This window comes from Tasmannia lanceolata, unplaced genomic scaffold, assembly GCF_043159265.1.
Source record: "Tasmannia lanceolata isolate RefF3 unplaced genomic scaffold, GAP_Taslan_0.1 ptg000026l, whole genome shotgun sequence".
Classification (NCBI taxonomy): Eukaryota; Viridiplantae; Streptophyta; class Magnoliopsida; order Canellales; family Winteraceae; genus Tasmannia; species Tasmannia lanceolata.
The window spans coordinates 6,310,492-6,324,836 of record NW_027518703.1 but is presented as its reverse complement, the minus strand read 5'-3'; positions in this window follow the sequence as shown (position 1 = coordinate 6,324,836).

Below are 14,345 nucleotides of genomic sequence, written 5' to 3'. Positions count from 1 at the left end.
ATCGCTATCCTCTTCCTCGGATAGACGATCTCTTTGACCAGTTGCAAGGAGCTACTCATTTCTCGAAGATTGATTTGAGATCTGGATATCATCAGTTGCGTATCAGAGACGAGGACATTTCAAAGTCAGCTTTTCGTACTCGATACGGTCACTATGAATTTGTCGTAATGCCATTTGGATTGACAAATGCACCAGCCATATTTATGGACTTGATGAATAGAGTATTCAAGCCATTTTTGGATCAGTTCGTGGTGGTATTCATAGATGACATCCTTATTTACTCGAAATCTGAAGAGGAGCATGCTAAGCATTTGGGACTTGCATTGGAGACTTTGAGAAAGAATCAGTTGTATGCAAAATTCTCTAAATGTGAGTTTTGGCTCGAGCGTGTTACATTTTTGGGTCATGTGATATCAAAAGAAGGAATTGAAGTGGATCCTGCTAAGATTCAAGCAGTTACTTCTTGGAAGCAGCCTACCAATGTTACTGAGATCAGAAGTTTCTTGGGTCTGGCCGGGTATTACAGGAAGTTTGTTGAAGGCTTTTCAATTTTAGCTGGACCTTTGACTAAATTGACCAGGAAGAATGTTAAATATGTTTGGAATGAAGAATGTGAAAGCAATTTTCAAGAATTGAAGAAAATATTGACATCAGCTCCAGTTTTGATACTTCCTACCGCAGAAGGAGATTTTGTGGTGTATAGTGATGCATCATTTCGAGGTTTGGGTTGCGTGCTCATGCAATCAGGCAAGGTCATTGCCTATGGTTCGAGGCAGTTGAAGAAGCACGAAGTGAATTACCCAACTCATGATCTGGAATTAGCAGCAGTGGTTTTCGCTTTGAGGATATGGCGACACTACTTGTATGGTGTCAAGTTTGAGGTTTTTACAGATCATAAGAGCCTCAAGTATCTTTTTGATCAGAAAGAGCTGAATATGAGACAGAGAAGATGGGTTGAATTTTTGAAGGATTATGACTTCACTTTGAGTTATCATCCAGGCAAGGCTAATGTAGTGGCCGACGCTCTTAGCCGACAAGAACACCCTATGATGGCCTGTTTGATGATGGAAGAATGGGAATTGCTTGAGCGGTTCAGAGATTTAGATTTGGGAACTTGCGAAATTGGCGATAAATCCTTTATTGCTAATATTCGAGTTCGGTCGAATATCATAGAAACTGTTAAAGCAGCTCAGATAGATGATGAAGGAATTTTGAAATTAAAAGCTGAAGTTGATTCTAAACCAAAGTTTTCAGTAGGAGAGGATGGATGTTTGTTCTTTAAAGACAGAATTTGTGTGCCAGCTAAGGAAGAAATCAGAAGGGACATTTTGGATGAGGCACATAAGTCTCGTTACACCATCCATCCAGGTAACACAAAGATGTACCAAGACTTGAAGAGGAATCTTTGGTGGAGTGGAATGAAAAGGGACATTGCTGAGTATGTTTCTAAATGCCTAACTTGTCAGAAAGTAAAGGCAGAGCATCAGAAACCTGGAGGTACATTGGATCCTTTGGAGATTCCCATGTGGAAATGGGATAGCTTGTCCATGGATTTTATCATGGGTTTACCCAAATCGAAGAGCAATTGTGATGGTGTCTGGGTGATTGTGGACCGTCTTTCTAAATCGGCTCATTTCATTCCAATTAAGAAAGATTGGAAGTTGGAAAAGCTTGCTGAAACATATGTGGCTCAGATCGTTAGGTATCATGGTGTGCCCTCGACCATAATCTCTGACCGAGACTCTCGTTTCACTTCGGGATTCTGGAAGAGCTTACATTCTGCTTTGGGTTCGAAGTTGAGTTTCAGTACAGCATATCATCCTCAGACTGATGGTCAGACTGAAAGGGTAAATCAGATCCTTGAAGATTTGTTGAGAGCTTGTGTTCTAGATTTTGGTGGAGATTGGGAGAAGCATTTGCCTCTATGTGAATTTGCTTACAACAACAGCTACCAGCAGAGTATTCAGATGGCTCCATTCGAAGCTCTATATGGCCGTGCCTGCAGATCACCTTTGTGCTGGGCTGAAGTTGGTGAGAAGCAATTGCTTGGACCAAAGTTGGTTCGAGAGTCGACTGAAAAAGTTGCATTGATTAAGGATCGTTTGAAGATCGCGCAGAGTCGACAGAAGAGTTATGCCGATCAGCGGAGGAGAGATTTAGAATTCGCTGAAGGCGATATGGTTTTTGTGAAGATTTCGCCGTTCAGGGCAGTAATGCGTTTTGGAAAGAAAGGGAAGTTGACTCCTCGTTTTATTGGACCCTACCGAATTGTGAAAAGGATTGGGGCAAGAGCTTATAAATTGAAGTTGCCTTCTAATTTGGAGCGGATGCATGATGTTTTTCATGTATCGATGCTTCGATTGTATCATCCCGACCCTTCACATGTTTTGGCCGAGGATGATGTCGAGCTTCAAGAAGATTGGTCTTTTTCTGAAGGACCTGTGAAGATTTTAGATCGAGAAGAGCGAGCTTTGCGAAATAAGACGATTTCGTTGGTCAAGGTTCTTTGGCGACATCATGGCATTGAAGAAGCAACTTGGGAGCGCGAATCGGAAATCTTGAAGAAATATCCGCATTTGCTCGGAGGTATATTCCTTACTTCTCATTTATAATCTGTTGTATAATAATCGGTTGTTTTCGGTTTACCCTATGAGAGAGATCTAATTTCGAGGACGAAATTCCTCTAAGGGGGGTAGAGTGTAACAACCCTCAAAAAAAAAAAAAAAAAAAAAAAAAAAAAAAAAAAAAAACTCGGAATTCCGAGAATAATTCTCGGAACTCCGAGAACTACTGGAGAGATCTCGGAACTCCGAGAAAATCACCTCGGAATTCCGAGAAATCGGACAGTAGTTTTGGAATCCGGTTCTCGGAACTCCGAGAGCATTTCTCGGAACTCCGAGAATTCTCGGAACTCCGAGAAAATGCCTCGGAACTCCGAGAACGTCGCGGATTGAGAATCCGAGAGTTTCCAAACTCTCTATGAAGTGCCGATTTCCATCCTTTTTTGGTAAGTTAACACCCAAACAAACCCTAGAAAGATTCATGACCATATATATACACTATCTTAACCTAATGTTCTTCATAAATCAAAACCCTAAAACCTAAGGAGAATAAGAAAAGGAGAATTCAAGGAAAGGGAGAAGAAGGAAGGGCTTTCAACTCCAAGATCCATCAAGCTTCATTCAATTCTCTCCATTCAAGTAATCAATCACATCAATCAAACCAATCCATTCAAAAGCAAAGGCAAGATTTCGGATTATGTTTTGTAATCTACACTATAACTAGAGTTCTTGAAAATTTAGATAAAACCTCTTATGTTTTTGTTTCTTGATTCTTGAATCCAATTCATGGCTTTCATTGAAAACCCACAACCCTATGATGGAGATGATTTAAAGGCCATAGTTTCTTATACCCTTGATACCATTTCCCTCGTACCCAAAAAGGGGCGAGAAGGTCAAAAGAACTACGTGAACTCCTCGTACAAAAACAGTGCGAAAGGTATCTTCGTACAAAAACAGTTCGAAGGTTATAATTCTACATGGGTATCATTGTGTATAGAAATTAATGGGGAAGGAAAGGGAAGAGCATAGTCTCTAAACGAATTTAGAACCTTAGATTCTAATGACTAGAGCAATAGCTTCTAATGAACAATCATATTTAACAAGGAGTCCTATTTTGCAAATTCAAAGGTGTTATTAGAAAAACCTCTATATTATTGCTTATTGTTGCACCAAATACCATGTCTTTCTTGATATGCTAAATTTCTTTGATATGCCTCTAATATGAGATGATTATATCTTTACATCTTCAATTGCCTAAGTTAAGTTTTATTACTCTGCATAACCGTTATTCTTGCATCCTGACCTTTAAAACTTTTCAACAGACTTTAATGGCGAAAATCCAGAAAACCAGCAAATCGATCAAAACGAAGGAGCATTTGCTGATGAGATGACCTAGGCAATGGGATGGGGAGAGATGGCATAGTTTAGGCAGTTATTTATTTCTTTTAGTTTTCTTTCCAAAGTCCTTTGGGGCATGGATATTTAATTTGGCAAATTTGTGGAGTTATTATTGAAAGTATTGGAATAAAATTCTCTTCCCTTATTTTTGTCTCTATTTCATTAAATAAAAGATTTGTTTTTAACTAAGACTTCCGCTGTATGAAAGAATGAATGTGTTTTGTGCCTCTTTTATTTTTTTGAGAGGCGTAGCAATCCGGATTTTTGGGGCTCGTTTGCTCTGTTTTATAAAGAGCTAGGCTCAGAATTGCCTCAAAATTTAGCCTGAGAATCCGGGTCGTTACAATATCTCTTACAGGTTTCACATAACACTCACTGTCTAACTGATCAAATGAAACTAAAAGATCTCCAAAGTTAAGCCTCGACTTCCTCGTTCGCCTCTAGAGGATCAAACTCTGAAAATGTTAATAAAACCACAGTCAACCGAAAAGCTCAGTACATAATAAAATACTATTCTATGTGTAGGTCTAAGCATGCCAAGGCTCAATAAGGGTTAAACGGAAAGGTCAGAACAGAATACTGAAGCCTCAAATAGAAAGAGTGGGTATCATGATAATCAAAAGAGCATGTCAAAACAGAATATTGAACAGAGGTGCAGTCGGAACTAAATAATATCAATCAGTAATCAAAGCTAGTATCAAAATAGAAGTCAAAGCCAGAATCAAAATAGAAACCAAAGCCAAAAAGGGTGTCCAGAATATCAGAACAATAGTCAATGCCAAAGGATGTTCAGAATTCAAAGTTCAAAATGCAAACTACACTTCGAGATCATCGGCTTAGTCCAAAAAGCAAGTTATTTTCACCCCGACTGCCCATGGGTCAAAAAAGCAAGTTATTATCACCCCGACTGCCCACGGGTCCAAAAAGCGTGTTATTGCTTACACCGACAATCCACGGTGTCGGAACTAGTTCCTAGGTTTACATACCTGTCGACAGGGCCAACGTTTATCCCCCATTGGCGGGATCACAGTTCTTATGTTCACACATAGGCTAATGCCCATGCCCCACTGACGGGGTCTTTTCTGAGTTCACATAACCTAAGCCTCTCAATAGGTGTTCAAAGTTCTCACAGTTCAAAAGAAGGTGTTCAAAGTTCAAAGTGGGTGTTTCATATTAGTTCCAAAGGTCCAGATAACGGATCCAAAGCCCAGAGTCCAAAACGGATATTTTCAAAGATTCAGGTGTCATATCAAAGGTTTGTAACAAACTAAAATAACCAAAGCAATGACGGTAACAAAAGCCATATGAGTCCAAACAGATGGTATCGAAGAGTTCATAAGGATAATCGTCAAAGCTCAGCAAAAGGGTTCCGTAAGGGTTTCGAAAGTTCACTTTATAGGTAAACTCAACAATATCGTGGCAAAGGCAAAAATCAAAGTAATCCATATTGGAACAAAGCCAAGGAGTCAATATCAAAACAATATCATAACAAAACTGAAATCAAATGGCACATAGGATAATAAAAATAGCATGCTAGACCCAAGTAATAACTGAAATCGTATAGGTACAAATCGGAGGTACACAAACAATAACATATGTAAACGGTTCACCCAAAGTAATACGATATTACGTACCTCGATGAAGGGTGTCTTCCTCTAATTCGCCATAAGGATTTATTTCCTCGTACGAGATTTGAAACCAAAACCGAGTTCTCAAAAGAAGATTTAGAGCCCTTCATTCGCAAGCCCCATCAGAGCCGTGGCAACCACACGACCACAAGACACTGGCTTCCTGAGCATGGCCTAATATATTGGTATTGTCCACCTCTATCTTTCTTTATTCCAAAAACGCACCCACGTACACTTCCACACAAATACGATCAATCTCTTTCTAGAATTCAGTTTATTTTGAAAGGGTTGCCTTCAATGATCTTGTATTTATACAGGATGGCCTCCACACCTATTAGGAATATCCTTCCCATAGGACTCCCACAATGGCAACAACTTCGTTATATGGGTTGAATCACCAACAAATACTCTTCAAACAAAACACCACCGTACCATAGTATCCTCACACGATCATTAATTGGATAACAAAAAGAAACCCATTACAATATAACTGCAAATAAATGCCTTGGATGTTTCCTCACTTGGAGTCCATAAAGAGTAACTCTCCACATTACCTAATTCTTGCTTTATCTTCATCTCCATCGGTTCACTAGCCCCAACTCTTGTTGGAAATACAACTCCCAACTCTCAATACAAAGCTAATATAGAAGAAGCCATCTGCATCACCAACAGACCTCCCTTATTTATTTATTTTAATCGTACCCACCTCCTTGCAAAGCATATTCTACAAAGGAAGTGCTAATGAAACAAGGCATGTCTCCTAAAAGGATATAACAAGTAGGGCAAATGAGACAAAGCCTGTCTCCTATAAGAAGATGATAACTAAGATAAATGAGACAAAGTTTGTCTCCTAAAGAAGAGAGTAAACAAGAATGCTAAATGAGACTGAGCGAGCCCTATACTATAATAGAGGGTTGTCTAAAAGGCTTAGAGAATCTTCTAAAATAAAAGAAAATAGAAGGGAACGCTATATGGACTAAGCTAGTCCCCTAATGATGGGCTTGGGCTAACACCCTCATCGCCCTTGCAATGAGAATGATTCTAAAGAATGATTAAAACATCTAAAAGGCTGGGTAAGCCTACTAAACAAAATAGGGGAGTGCTATTAGGACCGAGCAAGTCCCCTAAAGATGGCCTTGAGCTAACGCCTTCATCGCCTTGCAATGAGAAGGATTCTAAAAAATGATTAAAACATCTAAAAGGCTGGGTAAGCTTACTAAACAAAAGAGGGGAGTGCTACTAGGACTGAGCATGTCCCCTAAAGATGGGCTTGGGCTATCATCGTCATCGCCCTTAATGATCCGCTGTAGGTTAAGAGTGAAATACACTAGCCAATATACGGACAAGAAATAGAAGTATCTAACAAAATAAGGCTAATGACACTTGCACTTTAATGTCTTCACAACAACATTTACTCACTATGTTCATACCTTATAATTCATAACCAAAAATCTTCTCAAGTAAGGTAACCCTTTTCCTTTGAAACATATTAAATGCCTAACAAACAAAAATGTGATGTGAACTTACCTAATTATGGGTAAAATCTCATTTTAATCAAGGTAGGTTACACAAAGGGATATGGTTTAGGACCCATGTATTCCAACAGACTGAATAATGGGTACTCACATAATAGCTGAAGCTCATTACACCATAAAATTTATTATATAGATATCCCTAAAAATCTGAGTAATATACTTTATCAAGCACCAGTAACTTCCCATCCTCTTATGCAGTTAACCATGACTTGGTAATTAATCACATGAACAGGGACTATAGCTAAATATAATGAACTGGGTGTTAGTATAATTTTGATGTCTAAAGTAACAACTCAAAGCAACCCTCATGTTTATCTAATTCAAATATATAACTGAAATCCAAAACTAATATTGGTAGACAAGGAATTAAACCCTGCCCTCTTGTCTTTTCCATAATAAGAAACAATTCAACTTGTAAAACAAATTGGTCGTATATCATTAAAGAAGATGAACGGTGCTATACTATTTTAGTCACCAACTTATTTCAGTCCCTTTCACAGGTAAAAAAAAAAATGGGGAGAATCCAATAATGAATGAAATTATAAAATGGCTTCTCATATCAAAATGAAATGAGGCTAATACTAAAATGTAAAGAGGGCTGCTCATATCAAAATGAAGTGAGGGTTGCATTATAAAAAAGATACAAGGGCTGCCAATATCAAAGAGGTGAGGCTGTTGGATAGAATCCATATCTTAAGATGCCCAAATATGATTCTTAAGACTGTTGGATAAAATAGACGGATCAGATTTCTACAGATCTTATAAACAAATAATGAAAGAATGATATATGACTTAGTTGAACCCAAAACACGTTACTTGAAACGAAAACATGTTACTCGACCTCAAAACAGCACAAGTCGAAGCCAAAAATCCATGTATTGTAAATTAAATCATAATTGAAATAAAACATGGAAAACAGATTGCACTTATCTCTTTTGATGGAAAAACGTTTATGGAAAACCCGATTAAGAAGAAGAAAGCTGAGTCATGCCATTGGTCACTCTCCTTAAGAATCGTATCCGCCCCCTACTGGTGCAACCGGGATCGCGAATCGATGCTACAAGATAAAACAGCCAAAGTTGGCTCCAGTCCACGTGCACTCGCTGACTGGTCCACCCAGAACCACCTTAGAACTGTGCTCAGACACGGAAGGAACAGAAGGAGATGAAGCAAAACCAGAAAACATAGCCCTTTTTCTGTGTAAACCTCTTTCTTTTTCTGTTGGCAAAAGCCACCCCAAACGTAGACCCCAAAATCTCTTAGCCTTTTCCAAACCGTATTCTCCTCTCCTTTTTATAGACCACAAAGTGTCTGTTGGAAAGAGCCACCAATAATGGGTATTAATGTTGAGAAAAGCCACAATTAAAAGCCTTAAACGTTTCTCTTCCAACATTCGTATCTGTGACCGTTGGAGATGAAACGGTTTTGCAACTTTAATAGGTGTTATTATCATAACCGTTTAGCAATTAATAGGGTAAAATGGAAACCGTTTTAGGCATTAAAAAGAATCTTTTCATTTAAAAAAACACTCAAAAGTCACTAGCTTTTGAAATAAGAGGGAAACCAAAATTTGAATCTTTTCCTCTAAATTTTAAAGACTAGGCAAAAATCACTTTTGGCTTTTCAAATTATTTAAAATTTCCAATAATCCCCCACAAGATTCAAAATACAGTTACAATTTGAAAACGGAAGCATCTGAGCACATTAGAAAAATAGAGTGGATTCATACCGGTGTCTTTTGGACTTCAACCGATATTTAGGATAAACAGATTACGTTACCGAGTACAGGTAGAGTTAGACTCCTTCAACCTTTCCTCGAAGGTGTAACTGGCTAACCTGTTACCCACACCCTACCTTCGATTCCTTAGTGATTCATTCACAGTATTGGAACATTTCGGCCTTGTTCCCCTCTTGGTTCTCAAGAATGTTCTAGAGAATTACCCGTTAAATTCTCATAGGAAGCGGTCTCACCTCCACATTCACTTAGGTCAGTCTCAAGTGTGCACCGCAAGTAACACACCACCCAATTCAGGTTATGAACTGATTAAGAGTCTCAAACTCATCCTACCGCATTTGCAGTGAACACTATCTTCCAATATTTTGCATCTAGAAGTGGGGGTGATAGTGTTAACAAACCATCTGGTGACTTGTTAGTACCCATTGAACCTAATTCCAGGGATCTCCTTTCACATAGGTTGGGTGTCCATCACTAATGGTTAATGCCTCAGGCTTTAACCCCATTCCTTTCCGATGCCTTGTACACACCACTTTATGTGGCTTTACCAGAGGATCTGCAGACTCCTCTTCGCCTTTACAAAGTCGAGTGTTATTGTCCCTCATCTGCTTTACCAATTTATGGCTGAGGCAATCATGCCCCTTTTGCCATTTAAGGTCTTACATTTGGCCTTCGCTAAATCATTTTTTTTTTGGCAGTCACTATATAAAATTACTGTGGGAACCGGTCTTGGCCATAACAGCCCATCTGCCATAAAAACATAACTTGAGCCATTTGGCTCCACCTTCTACTAGGGATAAGGCTATAATATTGCTATTATAGTGGGTCTTTACAATACATTTGTTTAACCGATTCTCATGAAATCGCTCCACCACTTAAGGTGAATAAGTACCCATTGGTATACCTGGATTCTCTCAATTAGAGATACATTAGCACAACCTAGCCTTCTTGAACAGCAGGGCCCCCCCAATTTGAACAATTACCTCTTAATTCTGAGTTACCAGGTAATACCCATCCTAATTTGATGTACACATGTACCTTTCGAGCAACAAACCATAAGTGAGTACATGGCATTTACATTTTAAGCCTCCATACTCCAAAAATTATGGTTAGCCTCCCATTCAAGAATTTAGAGTCATGTCCATACGATACTCATACGCAATTACATTCAATTATCCAATCTTTATATAAGTATTCTTATGGACTTACTTTCTGCAACCTGCAGAATATGTATATAATAGGTACATAATGCATATATTGTTCAATTTTTGTTCCAATATGCCAATCTACTTATTTTCCAAAAAAAATACAAAATATTAGAATGACATTTTAACATGCATTATATTGATGAATTTCATCAATTCTTCTTTAGATGGAATAAACTAGTTAGGGTAATGCCAAACCCAATTTGGCTCTTAGAGTTCTCATGCCATAGTATATATAAAACATCATTTCCAATACATGATGGCAATACACCAAGTTCCTTAACAAGAACAAGAACTTTAAACTTTAATAGTGTATGAACTATATAGCATTCACATTCAAGTAATGCAGATTTTTTCTCATTGAAAATGAATCATTACTTATATTGCCATTAGATTCATTTACAAGCATTCAACAAGACAAGCTTATCTCTTAAAGGCGTTTTAGCAAACACTTGACAAGCATCATTTTCTAACCATGTACCATTATCAAAACAAATAAGTGTCAAAACATTTAACTAGGTAAATGGGTGTTGATATCAAAACATAGGCTACTGATTTTATGGGCCACCACAAACGGTCCAAATATCAAGCCCATATGATGATCAACCATGAATTCCCTTTTCTTTTATCAACAAACCAATAAAATTTCTTAAAACAAAAATTTAACATGTTGAGGCAATTGTATAAAGATACAATAAGGAAATCAATCATCAAAGCCAAACAAGTATAATCTACTAGTTTTGGTGCCAATAACAATATTGAGTGCTAAGGTACTCAACCTTTTAATTTGCCAAACCAAATAAGAGATGGTTTTTACACCAATTTAAAAACAAGGTGTTTCCTAAACCCCATCCATGTGATCCATTTAGTTCCAAACATCAAAAGAGTTTTAACTAAATGATGAAAAAAAAAGCATCATATGAATTTCAACCAAGCATGTAAAATTCCAAAACTGTAATTGAAATAAATTATGGAACTTTTCATGTTTTAAAGAGCAAACATAAGCGGATCAACAATCAACATCATAACATGAGGCTAAAAATCATTAAAATGTTCTATTTTCTTTTGAGAAATCTGAACATATCTTTTGACTTTGTTTGCACCAAAATTGGGTTTTTTTATATAAAGCCATAGATCATAGATCAGTAACAAGTTTGACCCTTATAAGAGAAGTAGTAAATCTGAAATACTACGATTCTTAAGTTTGTTGGAAAGAATCCATATCTTAAGAAGCCCAAATATGATTCTTAAGACTGTTGGATAAAATAGACGGATCAGATTTCTACAGATCTTATAAACAAATAATGAAAGAATGATATATGGCTTAGTTGAACCCAAAACACGTTACTTGAAACGAAAACATGTTACTCGACCTCAAAACAGTACAAGTCGAAGCCAAAAATTCATGTATTGTAAATTAAATCATAATTGAAATAAAACATGGAAAACAGATTGCACTTATCTCTTTTGATGAACAAATGTTTATGGGAAACCCGATTAAGAAGAAGAAAGCTGAGTCGTGCCATTGGTCACTCTCCTTAAGAATCGTATCCGCCCCCTACTGGTGCAACCGGGATCGCGAACCGATGCTCCAAGATAAAACAGCCAAAGTTGGCTCCAGTCCACGTGCACTTGCTGACTGGTCCACCCAGAATCACCTTAGAACTGTGCTCAGACACGGAAGGAACAGAAGGAGATGAAGCAAAACCAGAAAACGTAACCCTTTTTTTGTGTAAACCTCTTTCTTTTTCTGTTGGCAAAAGCCACCCCAAACGTAGACCCCAAAATCTCTTAGCCTTTTCCAAACCGTATTCTCCTCTCCTTTTTATAGACCACAAAGTGTCTGTTGGAAAGAGCCACCAATAATGGGTATTAATGTTGAGAAAAGCCACAATTAAAAGCCTTAAACGTTTCTCTTCCAACATTCATATCTGTGACCGTTGGAGATGAAACGGTTTTGCAACTTTAATAGGTGTTATTATCATAACCGTTTAGCAATTAATAGGGTAAAATGGAAACCGTTTTGGGCATTAAAAAGAATCTTTTCATTTAAAAAAAACACTCAAAAGTCACCAGCTTTTGAAATAAGAGGGAAACCAAAATTTGAATCTTTTCCTCTAAATTTTAAAGACTAGGCAAAAATCACTTTTGGCTTTTCAAATTCTTTAAAATTTCCAACAAAGGCTGGCATTATCAAAATGGTAAGGGCTGGCATTATCAAAATGGTAAGGCCTGCTACAATCAAAGGTGTGTGGGGGCTGCCACAATCAAAATGGTAAGGGGGCTTACAAAATCAAGGGGTGTGAGGCTGCCATTATCAATCCAAATATAGAAGGAAATCAATTGAAATAAAGAGGACTAGCCAACTTAATATAATCATCTGAACCCTTCTCACTTAACCTTAGCAAAATCAGGAAACAAATATATCACTTTCGTACTGCTATCTGCCTCATTTGATATTTGTACTACACAATAAACCACATTACATGAAGTTGAATAGAAACATGGATATTCAAAAAAAAATAAAAATAGTAATAATAAGAATGCAAGGACAACTCAGTGTTGGATATTACAAACTTAGTGAAAGGAATCAAGCTAAAATTTGCACCAATGGCAGACAATGAAAATGCCCTTATGGATCGAGTGAATTTAATGACATAGCTCTAAACATGCAGTCTTATTACTAAATTTACCCAACATTCAATTTTCCTGTTGAATTTAGATGCTACCGTGATAAAATCATAAAACTAAAAACCAATTCATTAATAACTTGCCCAAACTGGGTTGCATTACTCGTCAAAATGAGAATAAGACAAGGAAAATCGTTGGCATCATTAAAACTGGATTATAGCGATTGTCAAAACCAAAGCAATACTAGCCAATTCAATACCATAATCAGCATTGTATAGTGTTAATAAAAACAAGAAGATCTGGTGCCTTTATCATAACCAAATGCAATCAATATTGGAATATAGCAAAATTACATAGAATGAGATTATCTGAAGCAAAAGAGGATCAACATAGATCAAAATCGATCGGAAAATGCAGAGATGACCGGAGTTTTAATGGTACTTTCATAAGATGGCAATAGAGAGAAAACATTCTGAACTCTCTTCTTCCTCTCCATAGTTCTATCGTTTGCCACAGTTTTCCAAAAATGAGAAGAGAACAAGGGTCTGATATTGGAGAATTTGCAGAAATGAAGTAACAAGTTTATAATCTAGCAAATATGAGGTTGCTACAATGGAAAATGATTGGAAGAGATTACAAATGTTCAGATTGTAAGTAGTTCCTTGGATCTATAAGAAAATCATCGGAATTTGAGAAATTCTGATATAAAAATGGGTTAGGGTCTGCAATTTTTCCTATATTTGGAAGAATTAAGTTCAAGAGGTTGAAGAAGGTTCAAACGAAGGTGTGAAGTGATAATGATTGATGTAGAAGAATTCTGGCGGCCGAATCGTCAGCGGAACTGCCGGATTCTAGCGAAATCTCGCCGGAGAAGATGGAGATTAGGGTTTGAAAAAAATGAGATCTAGTTTTTCTCTCTAGTTCTCTCTCTCTTTCTCTCTCTAAATGATTAACAAAAACCTAATTAGCTCCCAAATGAGAGGGTTTAGCTCTTATTTATAGATTTTTGCAATAATTTTTAGGCTCAAAAACTCATGGGTCAACCTCCTTCTATATGTTTTACTCGGTTTGGTGCTAAAGAGGGTGACCTAAAAGCAAAGAGTTTAATGAAAATCAAGCTGAATTACACACCCCTTTAAGATTCCAGGACAACCCCCTGTCGCAGGTAGGGGTGGTTATTCGGTTAAAACCGAACCGAATAGACCGAAATTTGGAAACCGAAATAATTTCGGTTCCAAATTTCGGTAACCGAAACCGAACCGAAATTTGCCAAAAACCGAACCGAAACCGAACCGAAATTTTATTCGGTTATTCGGTTATAACCGAATAACCGAATTGTGGGAGAAAAGAGGGAAAAAAATCAAAATCTCGGTTTGGATCGGAGGGCTAGGATCATCCGATCGAAATGATTTTTTGAGCATAACCTAATTAAGTTGTGATCAATCAAATTGACGGTTTTGATCATCCTACGGAGTACACATATAGCACTTTTTTTGGGGAAAAAATGGTTTTCATCCATTATTTCGGTTAATTCGGTTAACCGAATTTTTTTTTATAAAACCGAAACCGAAACCGAATAACCGAATTTCCGAAAAAAAAAACCGAAACCGAACCGAAAAGAAAAAAACCGAACCGAATCAGCCAATTCGGTT